Genomic DNA, 27,742 nt, shown 5'->3' on the forward strand with positions numbered 1-27,742 from the left:
CATGTATATTCTGTTATAGTTTGTATTTTGTAAATCACCACACCTTAATTTCTTATTTTCTATTTGGTGACTAAAAAATAAGTCAAGGTTTCAATACAGAGGCAAATAATTGCCACAACGAGAGCATTGTCTTAATTTCCCCCAAGGAACGCCATCTTGTTAACTGTTTAAAATTGCTTAGCACATTTTTCTTAAGGGATTCAACATTTATTATTTTTTTTTTTCAGTGCTTCTATACTGCTAAAAAACTACTTTATGTGTTGAGTAGAGTTCAAGTAATATCTGTGATAGCAGTTCTGTCAAAACACTTGAAAAGTATGCTCACTCATTATGGAAATTTTGAAAGTCTCTGTCCCTTCAAAAATAATGTTTTGCTTTGGAAACTATGCAAAACAGCTTAAATTTTGGAACATCGTTGAGAGCAATCCTCAGAGAAACCATTTGAGTTTTCTAATTTGCAAACCCAGACAGTGTCACAGGGAGCAGCCTAGACAGCATCACTTTATGTAAGACACTTCTCATACCTTCCAAAAGGTTCTCTGCAGCAGAGAAGGTTTAATTTTTTAGCATTGCCCTAACAATGTATCAGCAGCTTAAGGAATTGCAGTGCCTTCAGTGCAACCCATTGAAGATCCAGATTCTCTGAGTCGCTCCTTTCTGACGGAAGAGAAAGGCCAACAGGCCAACCCCAAGTGGTGTAATCAGGAGCAGTGCATAATTATCAGCCATCTGCATGTCTTGTGTGCCTCTTTCTCTATGCGAAATAGGGCCAGCACTATGTCAGCACTTAAAAGCGCCTTTCAAAAATTTTGAAATTCCTATTGAGACATTCTCCTACTTTCTCTTATACAGAGAATAAGACAAACCAAAGTATTCATGACCAGTCCCCTCCCACTTTTTATTTTCTTAAAATATGTGTGAGTGATTTACAACCAAATTAACATAACACCATACCACGATACTGGAAAATTTTACTGTAGATTTAAAAATATTCTGTAGTTCATGAAAAGAAGTTAAGTTCTAGGAGCTAAGAAAATAGGAGCTAAGAAAGTAATGTCGTGTGTCTCCGTCACGAGTATAGTCCAGAATCCATCCTGAGTTCTAAGAGAGGCCATGCTTTACTCCACAAGCAAATGCTAGTTACTAAGTCCTCAGATTCAGAAGTTTTACATTTGATTTTTTCTTCTTTTGGAGCATCTTGGCTTCTAATCATATATTATTTGTGTGTGTGTGCGTGTGTGTGTGTGTGTGTATATATAGATAGATAGATAGATAGATAGATAGATAGTAGGAATTAACTGGTAAAGGAGCTTATTCATTTGTTCTCATAATAATCTTGTAATGGACTTGAGTCATAACCAGGTGATGCTCTGGACATATGACGGCCTGGATAGATTAAGAGAACGTACGTGTTTAGCCCATAATTTTAAAAAATGGGCTCCTCTCACACAGGTCATCAGTATCATCCAAGAACACATCTTCTTGCCGTATCCTTGTGGTTTGGGTGTTATATAAGGGACTCTGGATTGTTATAGAGGAGAAATTGGTTCTGATGCCCTTAGAAGTCCCTTCTCATTCTTAGATTTCAGGATTTTATGAGTTTTAGTATTAGAATGCTGTATTCAACAGTCAGCAAGTATGTAGGGTTATTATTTAAATTGATATAAGAATATTCAAAGATCTGGAACCTAAAAATGTTTACATTAAAACATTTTTTTAAATCATTTTGCTTCCTCCATATTGTATCTATAGAATTTATATCCGTACTCTACACCCTCTTATTTCCCATGACACAATTCTTTCTTTTGCGATTTCAAGACTACCTTTTCAGAAGTTTAATTTAATACGCCTTTCCAAATGTAACTGGTATGTTCAGGGTGGCATAAAAATAAATGATAATCTCAAATGCAACATTCTGAATTTCCACAGGCCTGAGCATTATCCAGTATTTCCTTAGAGACCCCGTACTGATAGAGAGCCCTATAATTTCCAGGGGTTTACTAGTCACTTCTGGTTATTTTTCATTACTCACAAGTGCAGCCAGAACTCATTCTCTCTGATACTTTTGAGGTCAGAGGACGTGGAAATACCAGAATATCATCCCTTGTCTGTTAGGCCCTTGTTGTTCTTGCCACAAAAAAAAAACCCCAAGGCTTCACAGAACCGCCTGGGCTCCGCGTGGTTTTCTGTGGCCAGGGGGTTCAGCACTTGGAGCGTGCCGGGCCTCTCTGGAGCTCAGCGTCTGTGTCCATTTGGTTTTAGCTCCAGAGAGAGAAGCCTTTCTGTCCTCCAGCCTTCACACTCCACTTTCTGGTTTAGGATGAATCTTCTCACGACGTGATAGGAAAGATGCATTCCCTGCAGGGCAGTCTTCATCTCCTACCTCAGGGTGTGGCCTGGCTTCAGTGGACCTCATGAGACGATTAGTAACAGGACATCAGTATCAGGGCTACGTGGTCATTTTCACTGTCACTTCTGAAGCATAGACAGTCTAATGGAGGGATTTACTGAGTTGATATTTACATGGAACTTACGGGGAAGGAAATGCAAGTGTGTTCAATTCTTTTTTCCCCCTATTCAAGACTGTGCTTTCTAATTTTTTAGGATCCCAGTTCCCTAAATTTTTATACCTCCGTAATGACTCCCAATTCTAGAACACTCTCTGTTTAACAGTGATTATTATAAATTCTACTCTGGAGAGGATAAGTGTAGGCTTGGAACTTATTCATCAACAGTTTTGTAGTTCTATTTACCGAAATAATTTATATATGGTATCAAATTTCACTAATTCCATAAATATTTATTTCATGTCTACAATGTATTTTCAGAGTTATAGATTCTCTGGAGATCATGAAGAATGTGAGACAACTCAGTAATGTTGACATTTGAAAACCTGAGAGTAAAGTGGTCATAACAATCATAATCAAGAATCAAGAGATATAATAATAATCATAAATATGGAAGAAATGGTTTATTAAATAAATTGTTTTCAAAGGAGTATAATAAAATTCTATGGAAATATGTGTGAAATTCACAATTATTTCAAAGGCTATGAAAATTAGTATGACAAAAAATTTGAACACTATTGCTTATACAAAAAGGGAAAAATGTAAATTTCTCAGAGAATTTCTGCTTTTCCCTTTGCTATGATAAAATGTCACTGCCTCTTCTTATTTCCCCCAAGCTGTAGGATGAAAACAAGCCTTTTATCAAAAGAACTAAAAACGTTTCGATGCAGTAGTTCAAACTGATGAAGCGAGGTCTATGGATTCATTGTTTAGTGGTGTTTTACATAATTGGGAGGTACAGTTTCAAGGATGTTGGTATTGAAAGAAAATTTAATTGCTGATTTCATTTATATCCATGACTACAGACAGTAAGGGATTAACTCTTTTATTTCAAAAGTGGATGTTGTTGCTTTTTAAATCATGTTTTGAAACATGTGATAAATTAGAGATTTTATTTGACTTAATGTTGCCACCAGAAATGACAGGGAACTAACATTTTTTTTTGGTCACATGGTACTTCATGCTAGACACTTTCCATGCATTTAATTTTCACAACTCTAGGGGGAAGCTGCTCTCTATCCAACTACCCATTCATTCATTTACCCAACAGATCTTTATTGAATGCTTACTGTACAGAATGATAGCAATAATAATAACAACAAGGTATGCCTTGTGAGTAAAGGGAGAAGTGTGTGTCCGTGACTTGAGTGATTGGAAGGGGTGGGCTGGTTCTGGACCAAACATGTTACTGATGCTGAAATCCCTCCTGATTCCAGTCCCTGGGGAACTGCTGTAGAAGACAGCAGTGAAGACAATTGTCTGGAATGTGGTTGGAATTTCCCAGGATGCCTGAGTTTATTGTCCATACCATATGGGCCGTCAGCATCAGGCAAGAGGCCCTTTTGCATGGGCTGCTGATATTCTCTGGCAATGGTAAATGGGATTGTTGGTGTGGACAGAGAAAGCAGCATTTATGGTCCAGGGGACTACCTGGAAGCCATATGCACTGAGAGTCACAGGATGGAATTTAGATGCCCTAATTCATATAGTAAAAGAGTGACATCGCTGTGTACCCCAGGATAAAAGATTGGTGGAAAAGGATGTGTAAATATGAAGAAAGTGAAGCTTTGAAAGGTCATACAGTGATATGCAAAGACGCTGGGATTCGAACCCAGGATTGTACTACTTCTTTGAGCAACATTTTTAACCATTTATAGACACTTACGTGGAATGGTTTCCTTGGAATTTGCCTGTGCTACAGCATGAAAAAAAATCTGTATAAAATGGAGTACTTTATGTAACAACAAAATGCTTCAATAAATAGTGAGATAGTCTTTCAAAGTTGTACTCTGACTTTTTGTCCTTTGTTCATATTATACTATTCACATATTCAGAGACAGAGTGTCTCTGTGACTTAATTATGATGAGAATAATAATTGAAAGTAGGTGGTTATATTGTGCCAGAGGAGATAATTAAAAAAAGGAATTGCACTATTAGCTGGGCTTTTAGTACCATGCATTATCCTTATGAAAGATGGTATTATGATTCCAACGATCCATTGCTCAGATAAAAAATATTTACAGAATCAACACTTCAGATAAGAAGGCATTACAAAGTACATTAAATATAGATAGCATCCCAGAGATATCATTAAAATGCTTCGGAAATTTTGTAGGCATAAATATAGGGCATTGACTTTTTTTTTGACCAGGAGTTTTCTTGTCAGTAGGACTGGCAATTCTTCCTGCACCTACAGTTTCATAAACTAACCCTACCTGTGTAACCAGGACCCACATAAAGAAACAGAATATTACTTAGTCTCCAGAAACCACCTTATGCTGAGAATGGCCTGGCTTTTCTTTTTGAAAATACGCATCCTGATTTTCACTCCATTGTAATCTTCAGAGTACAATTTCTAAGTTTGTCTTTCATATTCTTGATTACTTCTCCCACTCTTGTTAACTTCCTACCCCACCAAAAACACCCCGACTTTATCAGTTTCTTGCCCTATTACTTTTTAACAGCTCGCAAACATTAACAGAAGAGAGATTTCAAAGCTGTGTCAAGCCAAGCGAAATGAAACTAGCGCAACAGCATCGTGTAAGTAATTTTTTCTCCCTAAAGAGACAGAACATAACGTTGAGAAATAACATAGTACTTCACTTTAAATAGATTAGAGAGAATGATGCTTTGTGTCTTCAAGGTAGCATATACACAATCTAATGGCAAAGTTGCCATGGCAACTATTGAATGATAGAAAAAACAGTTGCATAAAATTTGTATAATTCATGGATTTCTGCGAATTTTCAGCTCTAAGTTTATAATACACAGAACTTCTTGTCCAATGGGGCATTTTCTATTTGGCAAACATCTCTTTTTGTCTATAAGTGCCGAACTACTTTTATTGTTTGAATTACTCTGAAAAAGCTGCCTGGAATGATCAAAATCCTGTTTTGAAGGCTTACGATGGTTAAATATACTTGTTTTGTATACAGACATGTGAGCACACATATTTTTCACTTATTTAAAGAATCAATAAAGTCCTATAAACAATTTATATTATATTATAAAGGTGCTGTTTAGTCCTTTAGAAATTTAAGAGTGACAAATGGTCTGTGGCAAATGAGAAGACTGATAATGGACTTGGTACTTCAAAGTGACCTCCTCTTGCTATCAGACAGACACAGAAGGTTCCACAGCAGCGTTTTAGCTCGGCATGCACTCTTTTCCTTACTCTTCTTTTTCTTTTCTTTTCCCTCCTCGTTCTTACTGGCTGGTCTTCCCTTCTTTCTGCCCTTTCTCTTTCTTTTCCTCCTGCCCTGCCTCCCTTCTTTTTTCGATTCCACAAACATCTGCGAAATGCCCAGGGTGTGTGTACATCGCGAAGGCACAATAAAAGAAGTTTTGTGGGAACAGATTCATCAGTTGGAGTTCACCAGGAACAGGTGGTCCCCATCCAAGAAATTCAAACACACAGCTTGCTTCAGCTTTGGCTGATTTTCTGAGGCAAAATTTAAAAGTTCCAGATTCCCAAATTTTAAAACACAATAACCTCTTCTGTTTGTTTCGCTTATTATAGCAAATGGCTCTCATTTGTGAGATCAACATTTTTGGCGTGTGCATTTTGAGGTGGGAGTGTGTTATGCCAACAGTCAGAGGAAAGGAAACTTTGTTCTCCATGCATGAAAATAATGACTAATTCCATCAGGGTTGGCCTTTGAGATATTGGTTTTGAAAACTTAACTCCTTGGTAGGGGGGAAAAATCAGACATACAAATGAAGCCATAAAAAAGTGCAAAGTGGACTGTGTGCTAAGGATGAACGTTAAATAAGACCTACCATGGCAGGTAGCACATCCAGACAGGAGTGTATTGTAGAGCATTTTTTAGCATTTGTGTGAGTTGAGAAGCATTACTTACCTCTTTTACCCACTCTGGACTTCAGAATTTTGAATATAATTGTTAATGGAGTCAACATCACTTGGATATTACTATTATTTTAATTAACATTATCTGAGGAGGATCTTTAGAATATGAAGATAATTAAAGTATTCACACTAGCAAATGAGAACTACATACAGTTTATTTACTATAGATAAGACTTAACCATAATTCCATTTTAGCTCATTAAGAATAATAACTGGATACAAACTTCCTGTCTTTTCTCACTAAGACCTAGTGTAGTTCTAGGCTGACAGATTTTTTCTTGCTTTGGTCTCTTGACCCACATCCCATATGAATTGGTCACAGGAAAAGCTGCCTCATTATATGTGGTGGTGTATGTTATGTGTTAACTTGACTGGGCTCAAGGATGCCCAGATAGCTGGTAAAACATGATTTCTGAGTGTGTCTGTGAGGGCGTTTCCTGACGAGTTAAGCTTTTGATTCAGGAGACAAGGAGAAAAGATCCATCTTCACTCATATGGTCGGGCGTTACCCAGTTTGTTAGGGGCGTGAGTAGACCAGAACGGTGGAGGAGGGGTGCCCTCGCTCCCTCTTCTTGAGCTGGGTTGTCCATCTTCTCCTGCCTTTGGACAACAGCGATGCTGGTTCTTGGGCTTTGGGACTCCAGCACCTTTGCTGTCAGCTCCCCTGGTTCTCTTCATACTCAGATCGAATTATACTCCAGTGGTCTTGATTCTCTAGCTTGAAGACAGCAGATCATGGGACTTCTTGGCCTCTGTAACCATGCGAGCCAATTCCTATCAAGATTCTTCTCATACATGCACACGCTCTATTGGTTCTGTTTCTCTGAAAATCGCTGACTAATAACAGTGTATTAGGTTAAGACCCATTTGGAGAATTCTCAATCCCGGGCTTTTTTTGTTGTTTGATGTTTAAGTTCTGCAATGGTCTGAATCTTTAAGTCCCCGCCAAATTCTTGTGTTGAATTCTAACCTCCAAGGTGATTGTGTTAGGAGGTGGAGCCTTTGGGGGTGACTAGATCACGAGGGTGGAATCCTCAGGAATGGGATTAGTGCTCTTTGAATGGAGCCTCAGGGAGCTCCCTCACCCTCTCTGGACTGCAAGGGCACAATGAGAAGCCGGCAAACCAGGAAGAAGGTTCTTACCAGAACCCAAACATGCTGACACCTTGATCTTGGACTTCCGGCAGAACTACGAGAAATAGATTCCTGTTGTTTATAAGCTGTCTAGTGTATGATACCTTATTATAGCAGCCTGAGCTGACTATGACACTGCTTTTTAGTCACTCCTTTCCGAATTACGATTCCCAGCCTCACTCATCCCTGGCTTATATATTCAATTGATATCTCCACTAAGGTATCCAATAGTTTTACAGTTTATCAAATCCCAAATGGAATTGTTAATTCTACCCTGTCTTCTATGTCTGAGGACTCTACTTTCCAGTTGCATACGTAAAAGCGGCCGGAGTCGTCCTTGACTCCTCTCTTTTCCCATAATTTGCATCCAGTCCCTTAGCACATCCTGGGCCCATATTGTAGGTTGACTGCCTTAATGACTGTAGCTAATGATGTCTCTGTGTTCACATCTTTTGCAATGTGGCTTTCGTGTCCTTATAAAAGAGGCCCCAGAGAGATCCCTCGCCCCTTCACCATATGAGGAGGTTAAAGAAGACAGCGATCTTTGAAGACGTGGGCTCTCACCAGACACAGAACCTGCCAGTGCCACGTTCTGGGATGTCCCAGCCTCCAGGACTGTGAGAAAGGAATTTCTGTTGTTTATAAGCCGCTCAGTCTTTGGTGTTTTCCTATAGAAGCCCGAATGGACATAGGCAATTTCTAACCCCAGTTTTTGTTATTTTTCTTCACTGTTCTTTTCAAAGCACTCTCTGTGCAGGTCTGCTCTTGTGTGGCTCTGTGCTCTTAGCAGCATCTCTCTTGCCTCTCCCAGGTCCCTCCAGACTTTAGCATTGGTGGGGTTTAATCAATTCTGGCTTCTTTTGTGTGTGTGAAGCAACTGCGTGACTAAATCAGAACCAGTAAACAATTCCTCTTTTCGAAAACTGTGGATTCTGTTGTCCTCCCTAATGCTTCTGATATACACCCCTCTGGCTGTCAAACCTATTAGCTCTGAAATCTACCTACCTACCTACTTACCTACCTTCCTACCTACCTACGTACTACCATCTACCTGCCAGCCTGCCCTTACCTCTGTCTATCCTGATCTTTGTGCTCCAGATATACTGGGCTTTTCTCAATTCCTGGATCTGCCATATTCACTCCCGTCTCAGCTCTGTCTTACATGCTGTTCCTTCTGCCTGAAAGCTTTTCTGCTTGTTCCAGCTGATTTCTGCATACGTTCAGGCCTCTGTTAAATGCCTCTGCCACGGCGATGATGTCCTTGGTCGTGTGATGCATGTTGGACTTGCTTACAGTATAGTCTCTGTGTTAGCTAGGGTGATGCTAACTAATTTAACTTCCAGATTTTAGTGGTTTTTATACAAAGTTTACTTCATACTCGCTGTATCAGTTTCCTAGGGCTGATGTAACAAAGCACCAAAAGCTGGATGGCTTAAAACAGCAAAAATTTATTGTCTCACAGTTTTGGAAGCAAGAAATCTCAAACCAGGGAGTCAGATACTCTCCGATGGCTCTAAGGGAGAATCCTTCCCTGTGTCTGGCACTTGCCAGTAGCGACTTGTAGATGGAGCGCTCTCGTTACGGGGCTGCTTTCTCCCTGTCTTCACGTTGTCTTCCCGCCGTGGGTCTCCCTCTGTGTCCAGATTTCTCCTTTTTATAAGGCACTAGTCATATTGGATTAGGGCCCACTTCAATGACCTCATTTTAACTCGATTACCTCTGAAAAGGCAATTTCCAAATAAGGCCGCTTCTGAGGTACTGGGAGTTAGGACTTCAGTATAATTCAACCCGTAATGCTCACAAATGTGGATCGTTTTTGGTCAGTGGGCAGCTTTCCTATGCATGATGATTGGGGAACCAGACTCCTCCCACTGTATGGCTCTGTCATCCCACAGACTCGGATCATCCAATGGAGGAAAGAAGAGAGAATGGGAAGAAGGCGCATTGCCTCATTCCCGTGTTGGCCCAGAGGTGGCACACACTCCTCTCCTGCACACACCACTGGGGAGCATTTATTCCAGGCTCTGCCTAGATGTGAGGCGAGTACGTAGCCCGTGGGTAAGGCTTCTTAAGCCACTATGATGAAGAGCTGGTGTTTCCATTCACCTTTCATCACAGACAGTATTTTATAGAATCTAGTTAAAATGATTTTTAAAATATAAAATATACAAAATAAAAGGTCCATCTTTATTTTTAAATGTTAGAGGCAAAAGGTTATTTTACCAAAATTCCATGTTTCTACATACATAAACTCTCCACGTCTATACTTACTCTCATCGCGGACCACTGACAAACAGTTTGCAGATGGGCACCAGTCCATGGCCCACACTTTGAGTCAGCACCCTCGCACTGTGGAAGGGAGCTGTCTTGGTCACCGTGGGTTGCTATACAAAATCCAATGGCCAGAGTGGCTTCAACAGCAGATTTAGTTCAGGAGGCTGCGAAGTCTAAGGTCAGAGTACTTGCAGGTTTGTATGATAAGGATCCTCTTCCTGGCTTGCAGATAGCTGTCTTCTCACTGTAGTCTTGTACGGCAGGGAGAGAGAACTTTTCTCTTCTTAAAAGGATACTAATCCCATTCTGAGAACTTTACTCTCATGTTCTTGTCTAAACCTAATTACCTCGCAAAGGCTCTACCTCCAAACACCATCACATGGGGGGTTAGAGCTTCATATGAATTTTGAGGGAACACAGTCTAATGTTTATTGTATAGATGACTATCTCTGCCTTACTCTGCTAACCCCTGGCGCTTGCTCCACCCCTGCCTTTGTACTTTATTATATTGTAATTATTCGTTTGGCATTTGCCTTTCCTTGTACCCTGGGCTTCTGGCTCAATGAGGACTTGTTCAGGCCCACATTTGACTTCTTTACATCTGTGTCCTCAGCACTCAGCTGAGTGCTTGGAATAAAGTTGGAGATTCAAAGTTGTCAAAATTCTGTTTCTGGTCTGCACCTGGAACAATCCCTAAGAAAATGTGTTTACCTAAAATTTGTGACATTAATTCGTTTAACAGAAGCTCTGTCATTTTCTCCTGCTTTATAAAGGTTTTCCTTATGTCTTGTTTATTAAACACTTGTGCTCTAAGTCTATATAATGCAGAAAAGAAGGATTTCCTTGGAACAATGGGCTTAATGAAATGACAAGCAGGTGGCCTGGCTGAGAGGCTGGCCTGTTTAGGGCAAGAACAGTGGCAATCGTTGTCAGAGCTCTGACTGCACACAGGAAGAATAATTTTGTAAGCAAAATATGAATATTTTGCTAAAGCAGTAAATATTGAGAAATAAAGAGAAGGCCCAGCTAGCGGCCTCCAGGAAGACAGAAAAATATTATAGATAATGGGTGGTGAAAACATGTAGTCATGGAGAATGGAATGTCACTGAATTCTGTAAAGAATAAGTTTAGTGAGTATTCTAAATGCCAAATTCAGATGTGGTTCCATTAGTCAAGCAAGAATCTAATAAAAGACTTGAGCAGGATTATTTACAGTATTTTTCTATAGCAGCGGGAAATATTATTGTTCTTCAGGAAAGAACTTGGATGGACTTTTTTTGTAATATTGTATCCAGAGTCTTTCTCAAGGGTTTGGTTACTACATACAGAAAAGAATGTATTAGCATAAATACAAATAGCTAACATTTACTTAGAGCTTTACTTCTTTCAGGCACTGAACTATCTACTTTATATGCAGTGTTCGTTTAACCTCCACAATAGCCGTACAAGGTATATTCTATTATTTTTTTTTTTCATTTCATAGATAGGGGAACAGAATCTGTAAAAAGTCAAGTGATTTGCCAAAGTCCCAGAGCTAGTGATTGAGGAATATATTCCCAATTGTTAATAACTTCTTATTTTAATACCAAACTCAGTCATCCAAAAGGCAGTCTTTTCCCCAAGGACAAATCGCCATAGACGTTTTTTAGTTTTAGGAAAAATGACATCCTTTGTAAGCATGCTTTTCCTTACTGAAATTCTTTGTTAGGTTATATTAGATTATGCTGTTATACTGTATTCTGTTATTAATTTTCTGTGACGAAAACTTTCTTAATTGATAACTGTGAATATGGGATCACAGCAAATTTTCAGAGGTTATATACTTGAGAGTCAAAGGAACAAGAGTCTGTATGGAGATTTAGATGAACATTATCCAAGATTTCATAGGCAACCTACTGCTTTTGTTTATATGTTACCCTCAGGAGCTATGTAGAAAATAGTTAAACTCCAGTGACAATAAACCAGCAAAATAGCGGGTTTAAAGAATGTTTACCGAAGATGGAATTCTGGGAGAATAAAAATTATTGCTGTAAGAAAGGAGATGATGGTAATTTTCAGTGACTCGGTAACTTTCCAGCCGTTAAAATGTTGCAAACTCACAAGCTTTTGTCCTGTATTCCCTGAGTTTCCTATTTAGTATGGTATGACCTTCTCTTTTTCGTTTACAGTGACAACCAACTCAGGTTGTGTGTACCTTCCCTTCCCTTTCTTCATATCCTTGGGTTTGTGTGATATGTGTGCCTCAATAGCTTGGCAGGCATCCTGTGAAGAGAGCATGGAGGGCACTTTGCTTGGCCTATTGTCTGGGACACAATAGATCGTGATACAATATGCTATGTACTCTCAAGGTACTAAGTGTAACATGCTGTGGATGCACAGATGAAGGAATTCATTGTATTCATGCGAGGGGAGGCTTACTGGGGGAGGAGAAATTTAAGCTATAGTTTTGAATGCACCAGACTGGCAGTTCTGTGAAGGTGAAGCTTAAATCGATTTGTTTACCACGCTATTACCCAGAACTTATGACCATTTTTTAAACATAACAAGCACTAAGTAAATATTTGCTCAGTGAGTGAACGCATGGATAAATGATTGAGAAACCACTGTGGCATAGTGGAAAAATGTAAGGCCTGTGGAGTTGAATATTAAGGTTCGTTTTCTTCCTGGGTTTGCTTCTTACCAGCTGTGTGGTCCCGGTGAAGTCACCTGAGTGTTACCTTCCACTGTAAAAATGGAGAGAGTAAAGCATGTGTTCAGATAGCATTGTGAATGTTAAATGAAGTAAAATATGTCAAAATAAAAAAATTAGGCCATTAATACTTTTTAGCATTTTTTTGATACTAAATTTATAAAAATTTAATTATATACCTTAAAGCATCCTACATTTTTATAGTAGCTCTTGCAGATTTCCTTAGGGTTAATTTCAAATTACCATTTCAAAAATCTTTAAAGCAGAACTAAAGTTAGCCACCATCCATTGTTATGTAGTAAGTGGTGATATAAAGATAAAAATATGTTTCCTCTCATAAGGACAGATATTCTTTTTTGGCTTGGCACAGGCAATTTTGATACATCTAAAATGTATAGTCATTTTCTAAATACAAATATTGATATTTTCCCCTATAGTTTTCTGTATTTGAAAGGTTATGTTCATCGAATCTAATAATACAACATCTGAAACTCGGCTTTCAGAGACACAAAGAGCTGATCACAGACTCTTCAGCTTTTTCCACGGTTCCAGACCTACTGCCCATGGTCCGTCTCTCTTTCATAAACCCTGAGACCCAGCATTTGCTTCTCTAGTAGTGTTCATAAAACACATTTTGACAACACAAAATTACTTAATTCCTTTGAGCTAAAAAGGAATTCCCTTCTCTACTTTCATTTCTAAAAAATACTAAAAGAATTCAAACATGTAGTACAGTAGGCAGTATTTTAACATGACGGCCCAGCTTCTCCCTCTGGTTTACACGCTTTACGTTATCACTTCCCCCTGAGTGTGCATGGGACCCGTGAATATTAGGTTATTAATTTGGGTTAATCTGAGGGGTATTATCCTGGACGGGCCTGGTCTAATCATACAAGCTTTAAGAAAAAAGAGAAATGGTGGCCTAGAAGAAAGAAGATTGACCCATGCTGAGAACTAACTGTGAGGCAGGAAACCGTGGGCAACCTCTAGACACTGAGAATGGCTCCCAGCCACCAAGTCCACATTTTCCTGCAGGTGGTTCCCAGCTAGCAGGAAAACGTAGATGTTTTCAGTCCCGTACCATAAATAATTGAAGTTGGTCAACACTGAATGAGTGAATGAGTTTGGGAAAGGACCCCATCCTCCAAAGGAGAACTTCAGCACAGCTGAAATCTTGTTTGTAGCTTTGTGAAGTGCTGAACAGAAGGTCCAGTTAAGTCATGCATGGACTTTTAATCCAAGGAAACCGTGAGATGATAAGTTTGTGTTGTTTTAAGTCTCTAAGGTTGTGGTAATTAGTTATGCATTAATAGGAAAATCAATAATACAGTTTTTTTTTTTTTAACTCATTAGAATCCCTTTCATGGGGATTTTCAATTGCACATGCATGATGAAGCTTAACTATTCACTTTTGACTACTGAATGAAAACAGAGCCTGTTTGGCTCACCTAGATTTTTTCCCCAGATACCCAATTATGGCTTATCTTTTTCTTGGTTGCTTAGCAGAATTGAATCGTCTTCTAAAATCTGTTCTTTTTCTTCCATGGTAATAGAAGTTTGGCTATTGGGACCATGGCTAGCCAATTAGTAGATGACATTCCCAGCCTTGTGGCAGCTAGGTTCAGGTGACTGTCATATAAAAGAAAGTGATATTTACAACTTCTATGGCATGCCCTTGAAAGGAAGGAGTGAGCCATCTCACTTTCCCATTTCCTGTTGGCAGGAATGTGGCCCTGTGCAGGGAGTGAGTCAACCTTATTGGATGACAAGATGGAAGAAGCCACGTGATGATAATGGCAGAGCCATGAGATAGAGGAAACGTGGGGTCCAAGGAAGTTAAGGGTACCTTTTTGTGACATAAACTTCCAGTTGTCCCCAGTATTTATTTGCCACTTCTTTTTTTCCTTTCTTTTGGCATTGGACTCCATGCCCCCAGTCTTATCTAGATACATAGGTGACCAACTAGATAACTCATTTCTTAGCTTCTTTTGTAGCTAACAGTGGCCGTATGAGCAGGTCCTCACCAATGAAATGTACCTTTTCCTAGTTAAAACATGTTCACAGTCTTTTTGGTATTTTGGGGATAGAGGTTGAATCATTCTAATTCTGGAGGTAGGTAAGGTGGATTAGCTGAAATTTTTATATCAGTTGGACAAATTGTCTAGCATCTCTCACCATTATGTCATATAACAGCAAGCAGACATTCGGTGTAAGTGTCCTTTAGTCTTATATGGCTCCCTGTCAGACTTTTATCAAAGTACTTGCGTTCTGTGTTAGTCTCAGTCTATTGATAGTGATGTAATCTGCTAGGAATGACTTGGCAGTCACCTTGACCTACACTACTTTCGGAGAGCCCCCACTGACATTTCTGTAACTGGAGCCAAGGTTGGGGTCAGATCAGTCCTTTCGATTCTTAACACAATTGCAATATGCACCTCAGGAACGACCATCAGGTTTATTACTCACAAGTTCTGCAGATTATTTGCATGCTCGGGGTCACACAGCAAGGTCAAGGCCGGGGGGAGGTGCGGTGCCTAAACCTGGGGTTCTGCCTTTATTGGAGTTGAGGTTGGGGTGCCTAGGATTTCTAGGATTCACTCTGTTGGTACATCTAAAACTTAAAAGTGGGAATTAAAGCAGTACACATAAAATGGGTTTTGGTAGGGTACCTCAGTGATCCTAATTCTTCATATTTTAATGCCTGTTGCCATGTGACTTTGCGGTTTATCCTCCTAAAGAGGCTGAGTTTATTTCTCTACTTGTTTATTTTGTGTGCCGACACACGCTTTTGCCAGTGGAATGTTAACAGGCATGACATGGCCAAAGGCTTGAAATAAGCCTGCACGATGGAGCTTGCTCCTGATACCGGGAGCAGGATGATCGACAAATGGAGCACAGACTAGTGGCTATACTCAAGCCCAGTCTCGGGTGTGCTGACCCCCAGGTGAGAGCAGTAAAATTGCCCAGTTGATCCCCGTGTGAATCAATGTACTCACAGCAATGACATAAGGAAAATCTTTATTGTTGTATGCCGCTGAGGTTGTTATACAGGGCTATTGTAACCCTAATTAACTTGTAGGGGATTATCGCTAGAAATAGGTAATGTAGACGATAGGGAGTGACGTCAGCAAACTTCCTTGAAAAGGAATTGTGGGAATGAATGGTTGCATTTCGGGGCAGGGGGCAAAGCCAGTGAAGTGCCATATTTGCATGCTAGTGGCGTCCTGATGGCACACATTTCAGTTTCAGATGGCAGTGTTTTATTCTAAAAGTGGTTAAATTATTTTCATTTTACAAAGACCAAAGAGTCAGGAAATAGCACATTTCCAGAACTATGTTATGAAGACTAGATAGGGATAAGTGGGAAATAAGATAAATATGTATCTGACTCTTAATTATTGCTGTATAGTTAAAATATTAGAGGAAAATACACTTTATTAAAAGACAGAGAGCTTAAAGTTATTTGTAATATTTGCACAATAAAGGGCATTTGCTTTATGGGAAGAGATGCCACTTTACTCCATCAACACATTTGCCTGTATAATTAGAGAACTCTCCGCTGCCAAAAATACATTACTGACTTTAAATTATGGCAGGAAAGTGAAATACTCTTGGCTGGAAATTTTTCAAATTCGTCTTGATTTAAATCGAGGCTCAGTGCTAGGCAGGCCCTGCTCTCTGCCTTCTCTCCTTCAGCCAAGTCCTCTGCCTCTGTCATCCTTAGATCTCTTATTTTTTTGAAAAATGTCTTTGCTTCTGTCTAGGAATTTCCTTCCATCAGCTTCAGTATTATCACATTCTTATGCCTCTTATTCATAACTCTTCTCGCATCTCTTTTATTCCAAAAAATATACTGAGTTTAGGTGAGTAAGGGCAAGGATCCCTAACTCTCTGAGAAGATACCAAACTGCTATAGAAAGGAAACTCAAAATGCCAGGCACAAACTAGAGAGAAGCTTATTTCTCTCTCAGTCCGTGTTCCAGAGGGAGGGAGTAGTCCAGGACAGGAAGATGGCGACGTCAGCCAGTGATCCAGTTGCTTTAATCATGTTGCCCTAGGGTGTTATTCCCATCTGTATGTTTGATGCTGGTGTTTTCTGGCCATGTTTATGTTCCAGTGTTTAGGAAGAAGAAATGAGAAAAGTAGAGGGCAAATGATTCCCATTTAAGGAAGTGATATAAAAGCCGTACACATCACTTCTATTTGTATTCTATTGATGAGAACTCAGTCAGTGGCCATATTTAGCTGCAAAGGAGTCTAGGAAATGTATTAGCCAATTGATTGGCCACATGCCATGCTACACCTTGTTGATGGGGATGGAATATTAAAAGGAAATTAGGAAAGACTGGGTTCAATTAGCAGGCTGTGTTACAAGAACTCCTTGACTTCTCTAGAAATGCATACATGTCTATTGCTTGAGTGCTTTTCTGTAATAGTAATATTCCTTAGCAGAGATGAGTAAATTTTGATACCATAGCTACTCCCATCCTGTGCAGGATAGGAAATGCTATCAAGATCTTCCGAAGTGAGTTTTAAGGTCTGGTGCTGGACCCATGAACTGGGCAGTAAACTGTTCCCTTCAACTGAACCTATCAACTAACTACTTAAAATGAAAAAAACAAAGACATTGCATATTTATAAAATATATAGTACAGAATTATGGAATGTATTTTTCCTCCTTCAGATACTGCTTCGAACAAAAAAGTTTAAAGTTTGTCTACATATATTAATATATTCTCTTATCTCTGATCCTGTGCCACTAAATACTAAAGCATCTTGAAGTCATTTTCTTCTTATATAATTACAACAATTAGACCTCCAAATAACTTTCTAGTTTATCTGGAAAGGCTTTTTGGAGGGATTTTGAAAGAGTTAGAATATTTCCATTCCATTCCATTCCATTCCATTCCATTCCATTCCATTCCATTCCATTCCATTCCATTCCATTCCAATTCTTTCCTTTTCCATTCCATTTAATTCCACACTAGAGTCCCTCCCTTCCTCTCTCTTTCCCTCCTTTCCTCCCTCCTAATGTCCCTCCCTCCCTCCCTTCCTTCCTTCCTTCTTTAGTTTCTATTATAACAATCAAGGTTCAGCTAAGAAGCATAACTCATTCAATTATTTATTATTAAAACATTTATTAAAGTATAGTTGATTTACAGTAAACTGTGCGTATTTAACGTGTACAATTTGATGTTTTGACATATGCATACACCTGCAAAACCCTCACCACAATCGAGATAATAAGCATCTTCATCACCTCCAACAGTTTCCTGTGTCCCTTTATAATCCCCCGCCCCCATTCCCTGCCTCATTCTCAGGCAACCACTGATCTGCTTTTCGTCACTTTAGATCAGCTTGCCTTTTCTAAAACTTTATATAAATGGTACAATACAGCACAAGATCATTTTTTCCCCCTGTCTTCTTTCATACATCACAAATTATTTTGAGAGTCATGCATGTTGCAATACAGCAGTCCCCAACCCTTTTGGCATTATGGACTGGTGCTCGTATGAGAATCTAATGCCTAATGATCCGAGGTGGAGCTGAGGTGGTGATGCTAGTGCTGAGTAGAGGCTGCGAGTGCAGATGAAGCTCAGCTCCCGCCTGCCACTCAACTCCTGCTGCACGGCCCTGTTCCTACCAGCCATAGACTGGTGGGGACCCTTGCTGTAGCATGTATCAATAGTTCATTCTTTTCTATTGCTGAATAGTTTTCATGGGTAGATAAACCACAAGTTTGTTTAATCATCTGTTGATGGGCATTTGGGTTGTTTCCAGTTTTTGGTTATGATAAATAAAGCTATTATGAGCATTCATATACTGGTCTTTGAATGTATATATATATATTCATTCATTCCTTTTGAGTAGATACCTAGGCTGGAATGACTAGATTATATGGTAGGCATACATTTAACTTTCAAAGAAACTGCCAAAATGTTTTCCAAAGTGACGGTACCATTTTACATTTCCAGCAGCTACGTATAACCGTTTTAGTGCCTTTACCTTCTCATTGACGCTTGGCACTCTGTTTTTTTTTAACTTTTGCCTCTCTAATAGGTTTCTAGTAATACCTCATTGTGGATATAATGACTAGTATTGTTGCACTTTCACTGGCTTATTTGCCATCTGTATATATTTTTTTGTGTAACGTGTCTGTCTTTTTGCCCATTTTTTTTTTCTTCAGGACGTTCTTCTTAGTTTATTGACCAGACACAGTGGTTTCTTATTATTGAGCTTTGTGATTCCTTTACATATTCTAAATACAATTCTTTTATTATACAATTCTTTTATAAATGATTTCAATTATTTTCCCTATTTCTTTGCTTGTCTTAGTATTCTCTTATCATCTTTTAGATAGCAGAAGTTTAAAATTCTAATGGAGTCCAATTTATCTTTTTCTTTTATTGACCTTGACTCTTGTATTATATTTGAGAAATCTTTGCCTAACTAAAGCTTCCAAAGATTTTCTCCTGGAAGTCCTATAGTTTAGGTTTTACATTTAAGTCCGTGATTTGAATTAATATTTGCATATGGGTATCCAATTTTCCAGCTCCATTTGTTGAAAAGAATATCCTTTCTCCACTGAATTGAATTTGGACCTGTGTTGAAAATGAGTTTTCTATATATGTATGGGTGTATTTTTAAAATTCTGTTCCATGGTTCTATTTGTGCTTCTTTCCAACATTGTTTTGACTATTGTAGGTCAATTTCATTTTTTACATGAAATTTAGAATAAACTTGTCAAATTTCTACAAAAAAAAAACCCATTTGGATTTTGATTGTGATTGCATTGAATCTATAGATCAGTTTAGGGAGAATTAACATATTAACAAAATGAAGTCTTCTGTTCCATGAACATGGTATGTCTTTCCATTTATGCCTTATTCAATTCTTTAAAGCAGTGTTTTATAATTTTTATTATATAGGCTTTTCATACATTTTGTCACATCTCTAGGTTTTTCACATATTTTGATTCTATTGTAATTTGTATGTTTTAAAAGCTTAATTTCTGATTGTTCATTGCTGGCATATAGAAATAGAATTGATTTTACTCTATCTTTTATTCTGTAATTTTTCTAAATTTACTAATTGGTTGTAATAACTTTTTATAGATTTTGTTGGACCTTCTACATGATGATTGTGTTATCATCATGTGTTATCTGCAAATAAAGGCAGTTTTACTTTTTCCTTTCTTTTGCATCTTTTAAATTTTTAAATATTGCTTTATTTTACTCATTAGAACCTTGAATAAAATGTTGAAAAGCAATGGGGAGAGCAGACATCCTTGCTTTGTTACTGATCTTACAGAGAAAGCATTCAATCTTTACTCATTAAGTATAATGTTAGTTGTGGGGTTTTCGTATGTATCCTTTATCAGGTTGAGGAAGCTCCCTTTTATTCATGATTTTCTGGTAGGGTTTATCAGGAATGGATGTTTAATTTGGTCAAATGCTCTCCTTGTTAAAATGATAATATGGCTTCTACTTTTTAGTTTGATAGTATATTTAGTTTGTTAACAAACATTGCATTCTGAGATAAACCCCACTTTCATGTATAAAAAATATATTTTATATAATATTAGATCATGATATATTATCCTTTTCATATATTGTTGAATTTGAGTTGCTAATTTTTTCACTAGCTTTATTGAAATATAATTTGCATACCATAAAGCTTACATATTTAAAGTATATAATTTAATGGTCTCAATTATATTACAGAATTGTACAGCAATCACCATAATTAAATTTTCAAACATTTTTCATAACCCCCCCCCCAAATTAACCCTGGACCCATTAGCTGTCCCCCCCATTCAACTCTTGCACCCAGCACTAGGCAATCATTAATAATCATGTCTCTACAGATTTGCCTATTTTGAACATTTCATATATGAAATCATATAACATGTGATCTTTTGTGTCTGGCTTACCCTTTGCATAATGTTTTTGAAGCTTGACCGTTTCGTACCACGTACCAGGAATACATTCCTTTTTATTGCCAAATAATAATTCATTGTATAGACAGACCACATTTATCTTGTCAAAGGTTGATGGGCATTTGGGTTGTTTCCGTTTTTGGCCATCATGATTAATGCTGCTCTAAGTATTTGCGTGCACATTTTTGCATATATACGTGTTTTATTTCTTTTGGATAAGTACCTTGGTGTAGAATCACTGGATTGTATGGTAACTCTGTTTAATGTTTTGAGGAACTACAAACTTTTCCAAAGTGTCTGTTCCATTTTAAATTCCCGCTAGTAATGTATGAAGGTTTGATTTGATGAAATTTGTTCAGATTTTATTCACCTTGTAACGTGCTTCTCTGGATTTGGTATCCGGCTAATTCTGACCTCATGGACTGAGTTAGAAAATAGTCTCTCCTCTCAATTTTTGGAAGAATTTGTGAAGGTTGGTATTATTTGTTCCTCAAATGTTTGCTAGAATTCATCATGGAAACCATCAAGTCCTGAATTTTTCTTTGTGAAAAAGTCTTTATAAATTCCTTTTCTTTAATAGATACATGGCTGTTCGGGTTATCTATTTCTTCTTATGTGAACTTTGGTAATTTATGTCTTTCAAGGAATTTGTCCATTTCATCTAATTTGAATTTATTTACACATAATTGTTCCATCTTTTCACAGAATAAGTGTTGTTGGTTTCTATTTTTTCCTCTTTCATTGATTTCCACTCAGATTTTCATTATTATTTCTTTTCTTGTGCTTACTTTAGGTTAAAATTTGTTCATATTTTTCTAGTTCTTTAATGTGCAATCAAAGTTTATTTGAAAACTTCCTTCTTTTTTAAGATTAGCATTTTGTGCTATAAATGTCTCCCTAAATACTACATTAGTGGCATGCCACAAAACTTTGATATATTATGTTTGCATTTTCATTTGGTTCAGTAAGAACACTTTCTAATTTCTCTTTTGAGATTTTCTTTGATCCACATGTTTTAGAAATGTGTTATTTATATTTCCAATATTTTAGGCATTTTTCAGAAATGTTTTTGTTCTTGAGTTCTAATAAAATTGAGCTGTAGTCAGAGAATATTTTTAAAAATGCATTGAAGAAATTTTTTTAACCCAGAAATATGACATATTCTGGTCAATGTACTGTGAGCATTTGAAAAAAAAAGTTTATTCTGCTGTTGCATGGAGTTTTCTGTAAATGTCAATCAAATCAAATTGGTTGAACTCGTTGCTTAAATCTATGTCCCTACTGAGTTTTGCTTAGTCATTTTATCTATTATTGCTATGGGATGAATTATGTCACTCACAAACTTGTACACCGAAGCCCTAACCCGCAATGTGATGGTATTTGGAGACACCAGAGAGTGAATAGCCTCTCTTTCTCTGTCTCAATCTCTGTCTCTCTCTCTGCCTCTCTCTCTCTCTCTGTCTGTCTCGGTCTTTTTGCCATGTGAGGATGCATATAGAAGGTGGCCATCTGCAAACCAGGAAGAGAGCTGTCACTAGAATCTGATCATGCTGACACTCTGATCTCTGACTTCCAGCCTCCAGAACTGTGAGGAAATAATTTATGTTGATTAAGTCCCCCACTCTATGGTATTTCGTAATGGCATCCCAACTTGACAAAGACATTTACTGAAAGAGAGGTATTGAAATAGCTGATCAAAATTATTTTTTTTCTTTCTTTATTCAGTTCTGTCAATTTTTGCTTCTTATATTTTGAGGCTTTATTACTGGGCGAATATACCAAACTGTAAAAACTAAAAACTTAAAACTTCTAGAACAAAACATAGAAGCAATTCTTTGTGATCATGAACAGGCAAAGATTATTTAGGGCACAAGAATTATGAGCCAGAAAGAAATAATTGATAACTTGGAATTCATCAAAATGGACATCTGTTCTTTGAAAGGTACTTATAGAAAATGAAAGGGGAAGCTGTGGACTGGAGAAAATATTTCTGAGAAAATATTTATATACATAAATCTGATTAAAAAACTTGCATTTAAATATGCAGAGAATTCTATAACTTAATAGTAGAGGACAAATTACCCAATTTAATAAAGGGATAACATATTTGAACAGACACTTTACAAAAGAAGATATATGATTGGCCAATTACAATGAAAAGATACTGAAAATCATTAGTCATTAGAAAATGCAAATTAAACCACAATAAAATACTCCTGTACACACAAGTGAATGGCTAAAGTTACAAGACTGACCACATCAAGTGAGGATTTGGAGGAATTGGATCTTGCAAACACTACTGATGGCAGTAGAAAAGGGTACAGCCCCATTCAAAAACAGTTTGACGGGTTCATATAAAGTTAAATGTACAACAGCTATGTGCCTCACCAATCCTACTACTCGTTATCCAGAAGAAATGAAAACACACGTTCATTCAATGACTTGCACATGAATGTCACAGTAGTTTCATTTATACTAACCCCAAACTGGAAACAACTATTTCCAACAAGGGACTAGATAAATAAACTATAGAATATCCATGCAAAGAAATAGTTATCAGCAATAAAAAGAAAAAAATGACCGATTCCTGTAACTACATGGAAGGATCTTGGAGAAATTATTCTGAACAAATGAAACCAGACACAAAAAAGTACACATTGCATGCTTTTAATTTTATGAAATTTTAGTAAAGGCAAAACTTGAAAACAGGAAACAGATAATTTGTTTTCTGAGACTTTGTTTGGGGAGGGGTATTGATTATAAAGGAGCACAGTTACTTTTTGGGTGATGAAGTCATTTGTATTTTAATTGGAATGATAATTTTATTATTATATGTCAAAACTTATAAAACTGTCCAGTTAAAATGATAACATTTAATTTTAAGTAAACTAAAGCTCAGTCAAGTTGATTTGGAAGAAAAACTAGAGAATTTTGAAGGGGATTTGAAGCTCTGGCCTCAGCGAAGGGGGCACCAATCACCTGATGCCGGTGTCGCCGGGGTGGCGGGATGAGCGTACTTCCACCAGTGCAGGGGCAAAAAACCCAGGTGGATCCAGCTGCTGCTCCAGGAAAGCACCGGCAGAGGTGAAGAAGCATTTCTAAGGGGCTGTTCCTCTAGGATTAGGGAGCAGAATGGATTTCAACAGGAAGCAAACAAGAGCGCACAACTGCCATCTCCCTCCTCCAGCCCTGCATTCTGCCTCTAGGACACCCTGGAGCAGAAGGTTGATTGCCGGCCCAGCGTCGTGCAGTAAGTAGAGCAGAATGAGTTGGGAGCTGAGAAACAGTGGCTTAGTATGGGGCACACTGGTCAGTGAAATGATTTCTGTGATCTTAAAACATTGACTGTGTTCAAAAACCTACTATATTTAAAAATATTAGGTTTTCGTTTTTAATTATCTGGTCCTCAGTTAATAAAATATTTATTGAATAGCTAGCAAAAACAACTTATCAGTACAACCGATTTAGAGTAAGAACTCTCTTTTATTGAGGTTTGTGATTCGCAGTGAATTACAGAAAGCCATTATAAAATTGATGTCAATGGATATCATCATAAGTGGGCTTCTCAGGAAGTACAGTTTAATGCGATGCTCTATGGGACAGGGAGACATTCATGTTGTTTTTTAAAGTTACATCTACTATCTGTATGGCAAACACATTTGTAATATACCATAACTCGAAAAAGTGCTGGATCACGGTTTTACCAGGTCATGATTTCATCATCCATTGTCAGTGGCTGCTGTCTAAAGATCTGTAACTACAGCAGACACATTGAAATTTGTTTAAGAAAAAAATAACAAAACGTGCACATCTACTTATGTGCCAAGCAGTGTGCTTAGTTTTGCAGGATGGTCAAGGTTGGAGAGTCTGGCGTTTGGCTTCAAGGAGCTTATAATTTTTTAGGGGAGATAAAGCACATGCATCAATAGCTGTAAAAAAAAATTAGCATGAGATATTGCAATTTTGGGAGTATGAAAACAAAATGCTGAGGGTGGTCAGAAGGAGGAAGAATCATTTCAGGTAGGGTTTGGGGAAACTTCTTTGGGGAAGTGGTATTTCAACTGGTAAGCAGTTATTCTTTAAGCAGTCCTCTGAAAGTCTTCCTCATTCTGGGAAGACTTCTGTGATCCCCCAAACAAATGGATGTTACTGTCATATTTCTATAAAGTCGTACCTAACACTTACTGAACACGTAAACCAGACAGGCGCTGGCCTAAGCTCCAGTGTAGGTATGATCACTTTTAATCTAAACAGGTAACCCTGTGAAGTTGATCCTATTACCCACCATTGTACCAAGGAAGGAGAGGAGGATAAATAACATGCTTATTGATAGTAAAAAAAAAAAAGGATTCCCATCTAGGCGATCTGACTCCAGAATTTATGCGCCAGTCTATTGCATCTGACTGCTTTTCCAATAAAGTCTTTATCTTCTTCAAATAACTGTATTATATGGTTATAATTTGTATTTAGACCTGTCTTCTTTTGTTTGTTTTGTAAGCTGTTTATTCAACTTCGTAGTCATAATCTGTAGCCCAGTGTTTGGGCCTAGTAGTTCCTCAAATTTTTTTCTGAGTGGATGAATATGGTTGATTCCATCATGCTTGGCATTATGGAAGAGAAATTACAAAGTGGTGCTACCTAGGAGACTCAGAAGATCAGGGGACTGTATGGAATACTCAGTGTTCAACAAGCACAACAGAAATCTTTAAATGTTTAGAACAGAGGGAATTTAATACAGCAGATTGGTTACACAGGATTTGGAGGGGCTGGGAGGTCAAATGGTGATGTCGAAACCATAACATTAGCAATGGCAACGAGCCATTACTGCCCCCAGGAAGAAGGGACACATCGAGGAGGTGGAGACTGACACCATGCCAGACCCAGCAGAGGGGACCTCGCTGCTAGGAATGCAGCCCGAGGGAGAGTGAGGTCTACCTGCTTCTCTTTCCTCTTGTCTTCCAACCTGTTTCCATGTCCTTGTATTGCCTTTCACAGGTGCCTGGAAGCTCAGCCTATAAGAACAGCATACTTGTGATACAGAGTAGAGCAGGTGGGGTTGAGGACTAGATCTGAGGCCAAAGAAATCCAAGATTGCATAGGGTGGTGGGTTTTGGCATAGAAAACATGGGTTGAAACTTGTGATAAACTGCAAAAATGGTCTCTCAAGAGGTGGAGTCTCTATCTTGAACTTGAATCTGAGCTGGTTTGAGTCCTATGTATGACCAATGAGAGAATACTACATATAATACAAGCAGAGGATCAGAAACTATCTGCACAATGGAACTTGCCCCTCCTCACTGTGCCTACACCCTAAGGCTACTGTGTGAATGAGCCTGAGTTAGCCTTCTGGATAATGCGATGCCACATGGATGAGAACCATGACCCAGCAGCTGACTGCAGGCACGAGATCAGTTGAGCTGAACCCAAATCTCTGACCTATAGTTTTATGAGCTAAATTAATCGTTGTTGTTTTAAGCCATTAAGTTTTGGGGTAGTTCATTATGCAGCAAAAATAACCAACAGTTAATCCCAAATCCACTACTTACTAGCTATATGACTCTGTGCAAATTATTTCCTCTCTAAGCCTCACTTTTTCTTTGTGACATGGGAACGATAATAACATATCATAGCACGATTGGGAAGATTTAATGAAATATTGCATATAAAACATAGCCAAGGTACTGGGCACATGGTGAGTGCTCAGTAAACTGTAGCTATTATGATGACGATTTCAGGCCTTTTCAGACTGTCTTCTTTGTCTAATTGTTGACTCTATGTGGAAAAATGATGAGGAAGTTATTGCTTAACGGGGCACAGGTTGACACAAATGATTTATTAAGAAACTGTCTTAATTTTCCTGCTGGCAGGAGGCAAACGAAGGGGGCAGATATTTTGTTAATTAAAAATTTAAAGGTATATAATTCTCTCTTCGGAATACGACTACAATATAACTCTGCAAAGCTAAATCTCCAACAGGATATTCACAAAGGTGTGTCTTGAATAGCAATTGTGATTCATGTGGAATGTGCATTCGTATTAGAGATGTTGTGGATAAGATTATGTCAGAAAGCGCAGGATAATAAATTGCTGAATCTCATCAGTTCACATAAAATCGACGTGCAGGGCCATATTCCAGATGCTTGATTGCAGTTCTTTAATATAATGAGTTGCCAATTCCTTTCTCTAGAGAAGGATTGACAGATTGTCATGCAATCTGTTGGTGTTCTTTGACGGTGATTCTCAGTCATTGCCACCTCCACCGATGCTACGGAGCTGGAAACCTAGCCACGAGGCTTTTCTGTGGGAACTTTGTGTGTCAGTGTTGGGTGTTGTGGCCATTCCCATTGATATTAGGAAATCTCAGCTATCGGTGAAAGAGAGAGATTTGAGGAGCTTCAAAAAAGAAAGCAGAAACTGGCTAAGAATATTACACAGAGGAGCCAATGATTAAATTACAGTGTGTGTTTTACAGAACAAAATGCCTTCACTGGAGACAAAGCAAAACTGATAAAAATGAATTATATAGGGAGATTAAAAGACCATAACACCTCTAGTTTGTTGAAGCTTGTATCTTTAAATCTTTGGGCAGAGATGAGGCTGGGGAGAAGAGGTTTGGTGTGTCTTGGAAGGTAAGATTGCCTTCGAAAATATGTAAGAAAAGTCACGGGGGAGGAATAAACTCACAGGTCATAATGCTCATGATTTTTGATTAGTAAACATAGTTGCTTTGAGTCGATATTTCAATCTTATTTTGTTTACTCAAATTATAAAAATAGTACATGTTCATAGGCAGTAGTATGCCGTAGTAAGTAAGATCTGGAGTAAGCCTGCCTGTTCTCAATTCTTCATAGCTGTGAGACCTGAGAAATATTATTTCACCTCTCTAAGCCTATGTGTATAATAGGGATAATGATAGGACTTCAGATGCTTGTAATGAGGATAAAATGAGATAAAGCATGGAAAGTACTTAAAACAGTGCCTGGAAAATAATAAACACCACCTGAATGTTATCTATTGGAGAAAATTTGGAAAAGACAGCAAAGATAATAAATAAGAAAAAATATCATCTATCATCCAGAAAATAGTTATCCCTGGCATTTCGCTGTATTTCCTTTTGGAGTTCATGTCTTTTTAAAAGGATATTGGTGAACTCAGAGAAGAACAGCATCCCTATTAACTAGGAAATTTCTTCAGGGAGTAAATGGAAAATAAAATTGGTTAATTCAAATGAATAAAACAATTTGTATGTTACAGCAGATAGGTTTTTAAA

This window comes from Rousettus aegyptiacus, unplaced genomic scaffold (assembly GCF_014176215.1).
Source record: "Rousettus aegyptiacus isolate mRouAeg1 unplaced genomic scaffold, mRouAeg1.p scaffold_m13_p_10, whole genome shotgun sequence".
Lineage (NCBI taxonomy): Eukaryota > Metazoa > Chordata > Mammalia > Chiroptera > Pteropodidae > Rousettus > Rousettus aegyptiacus.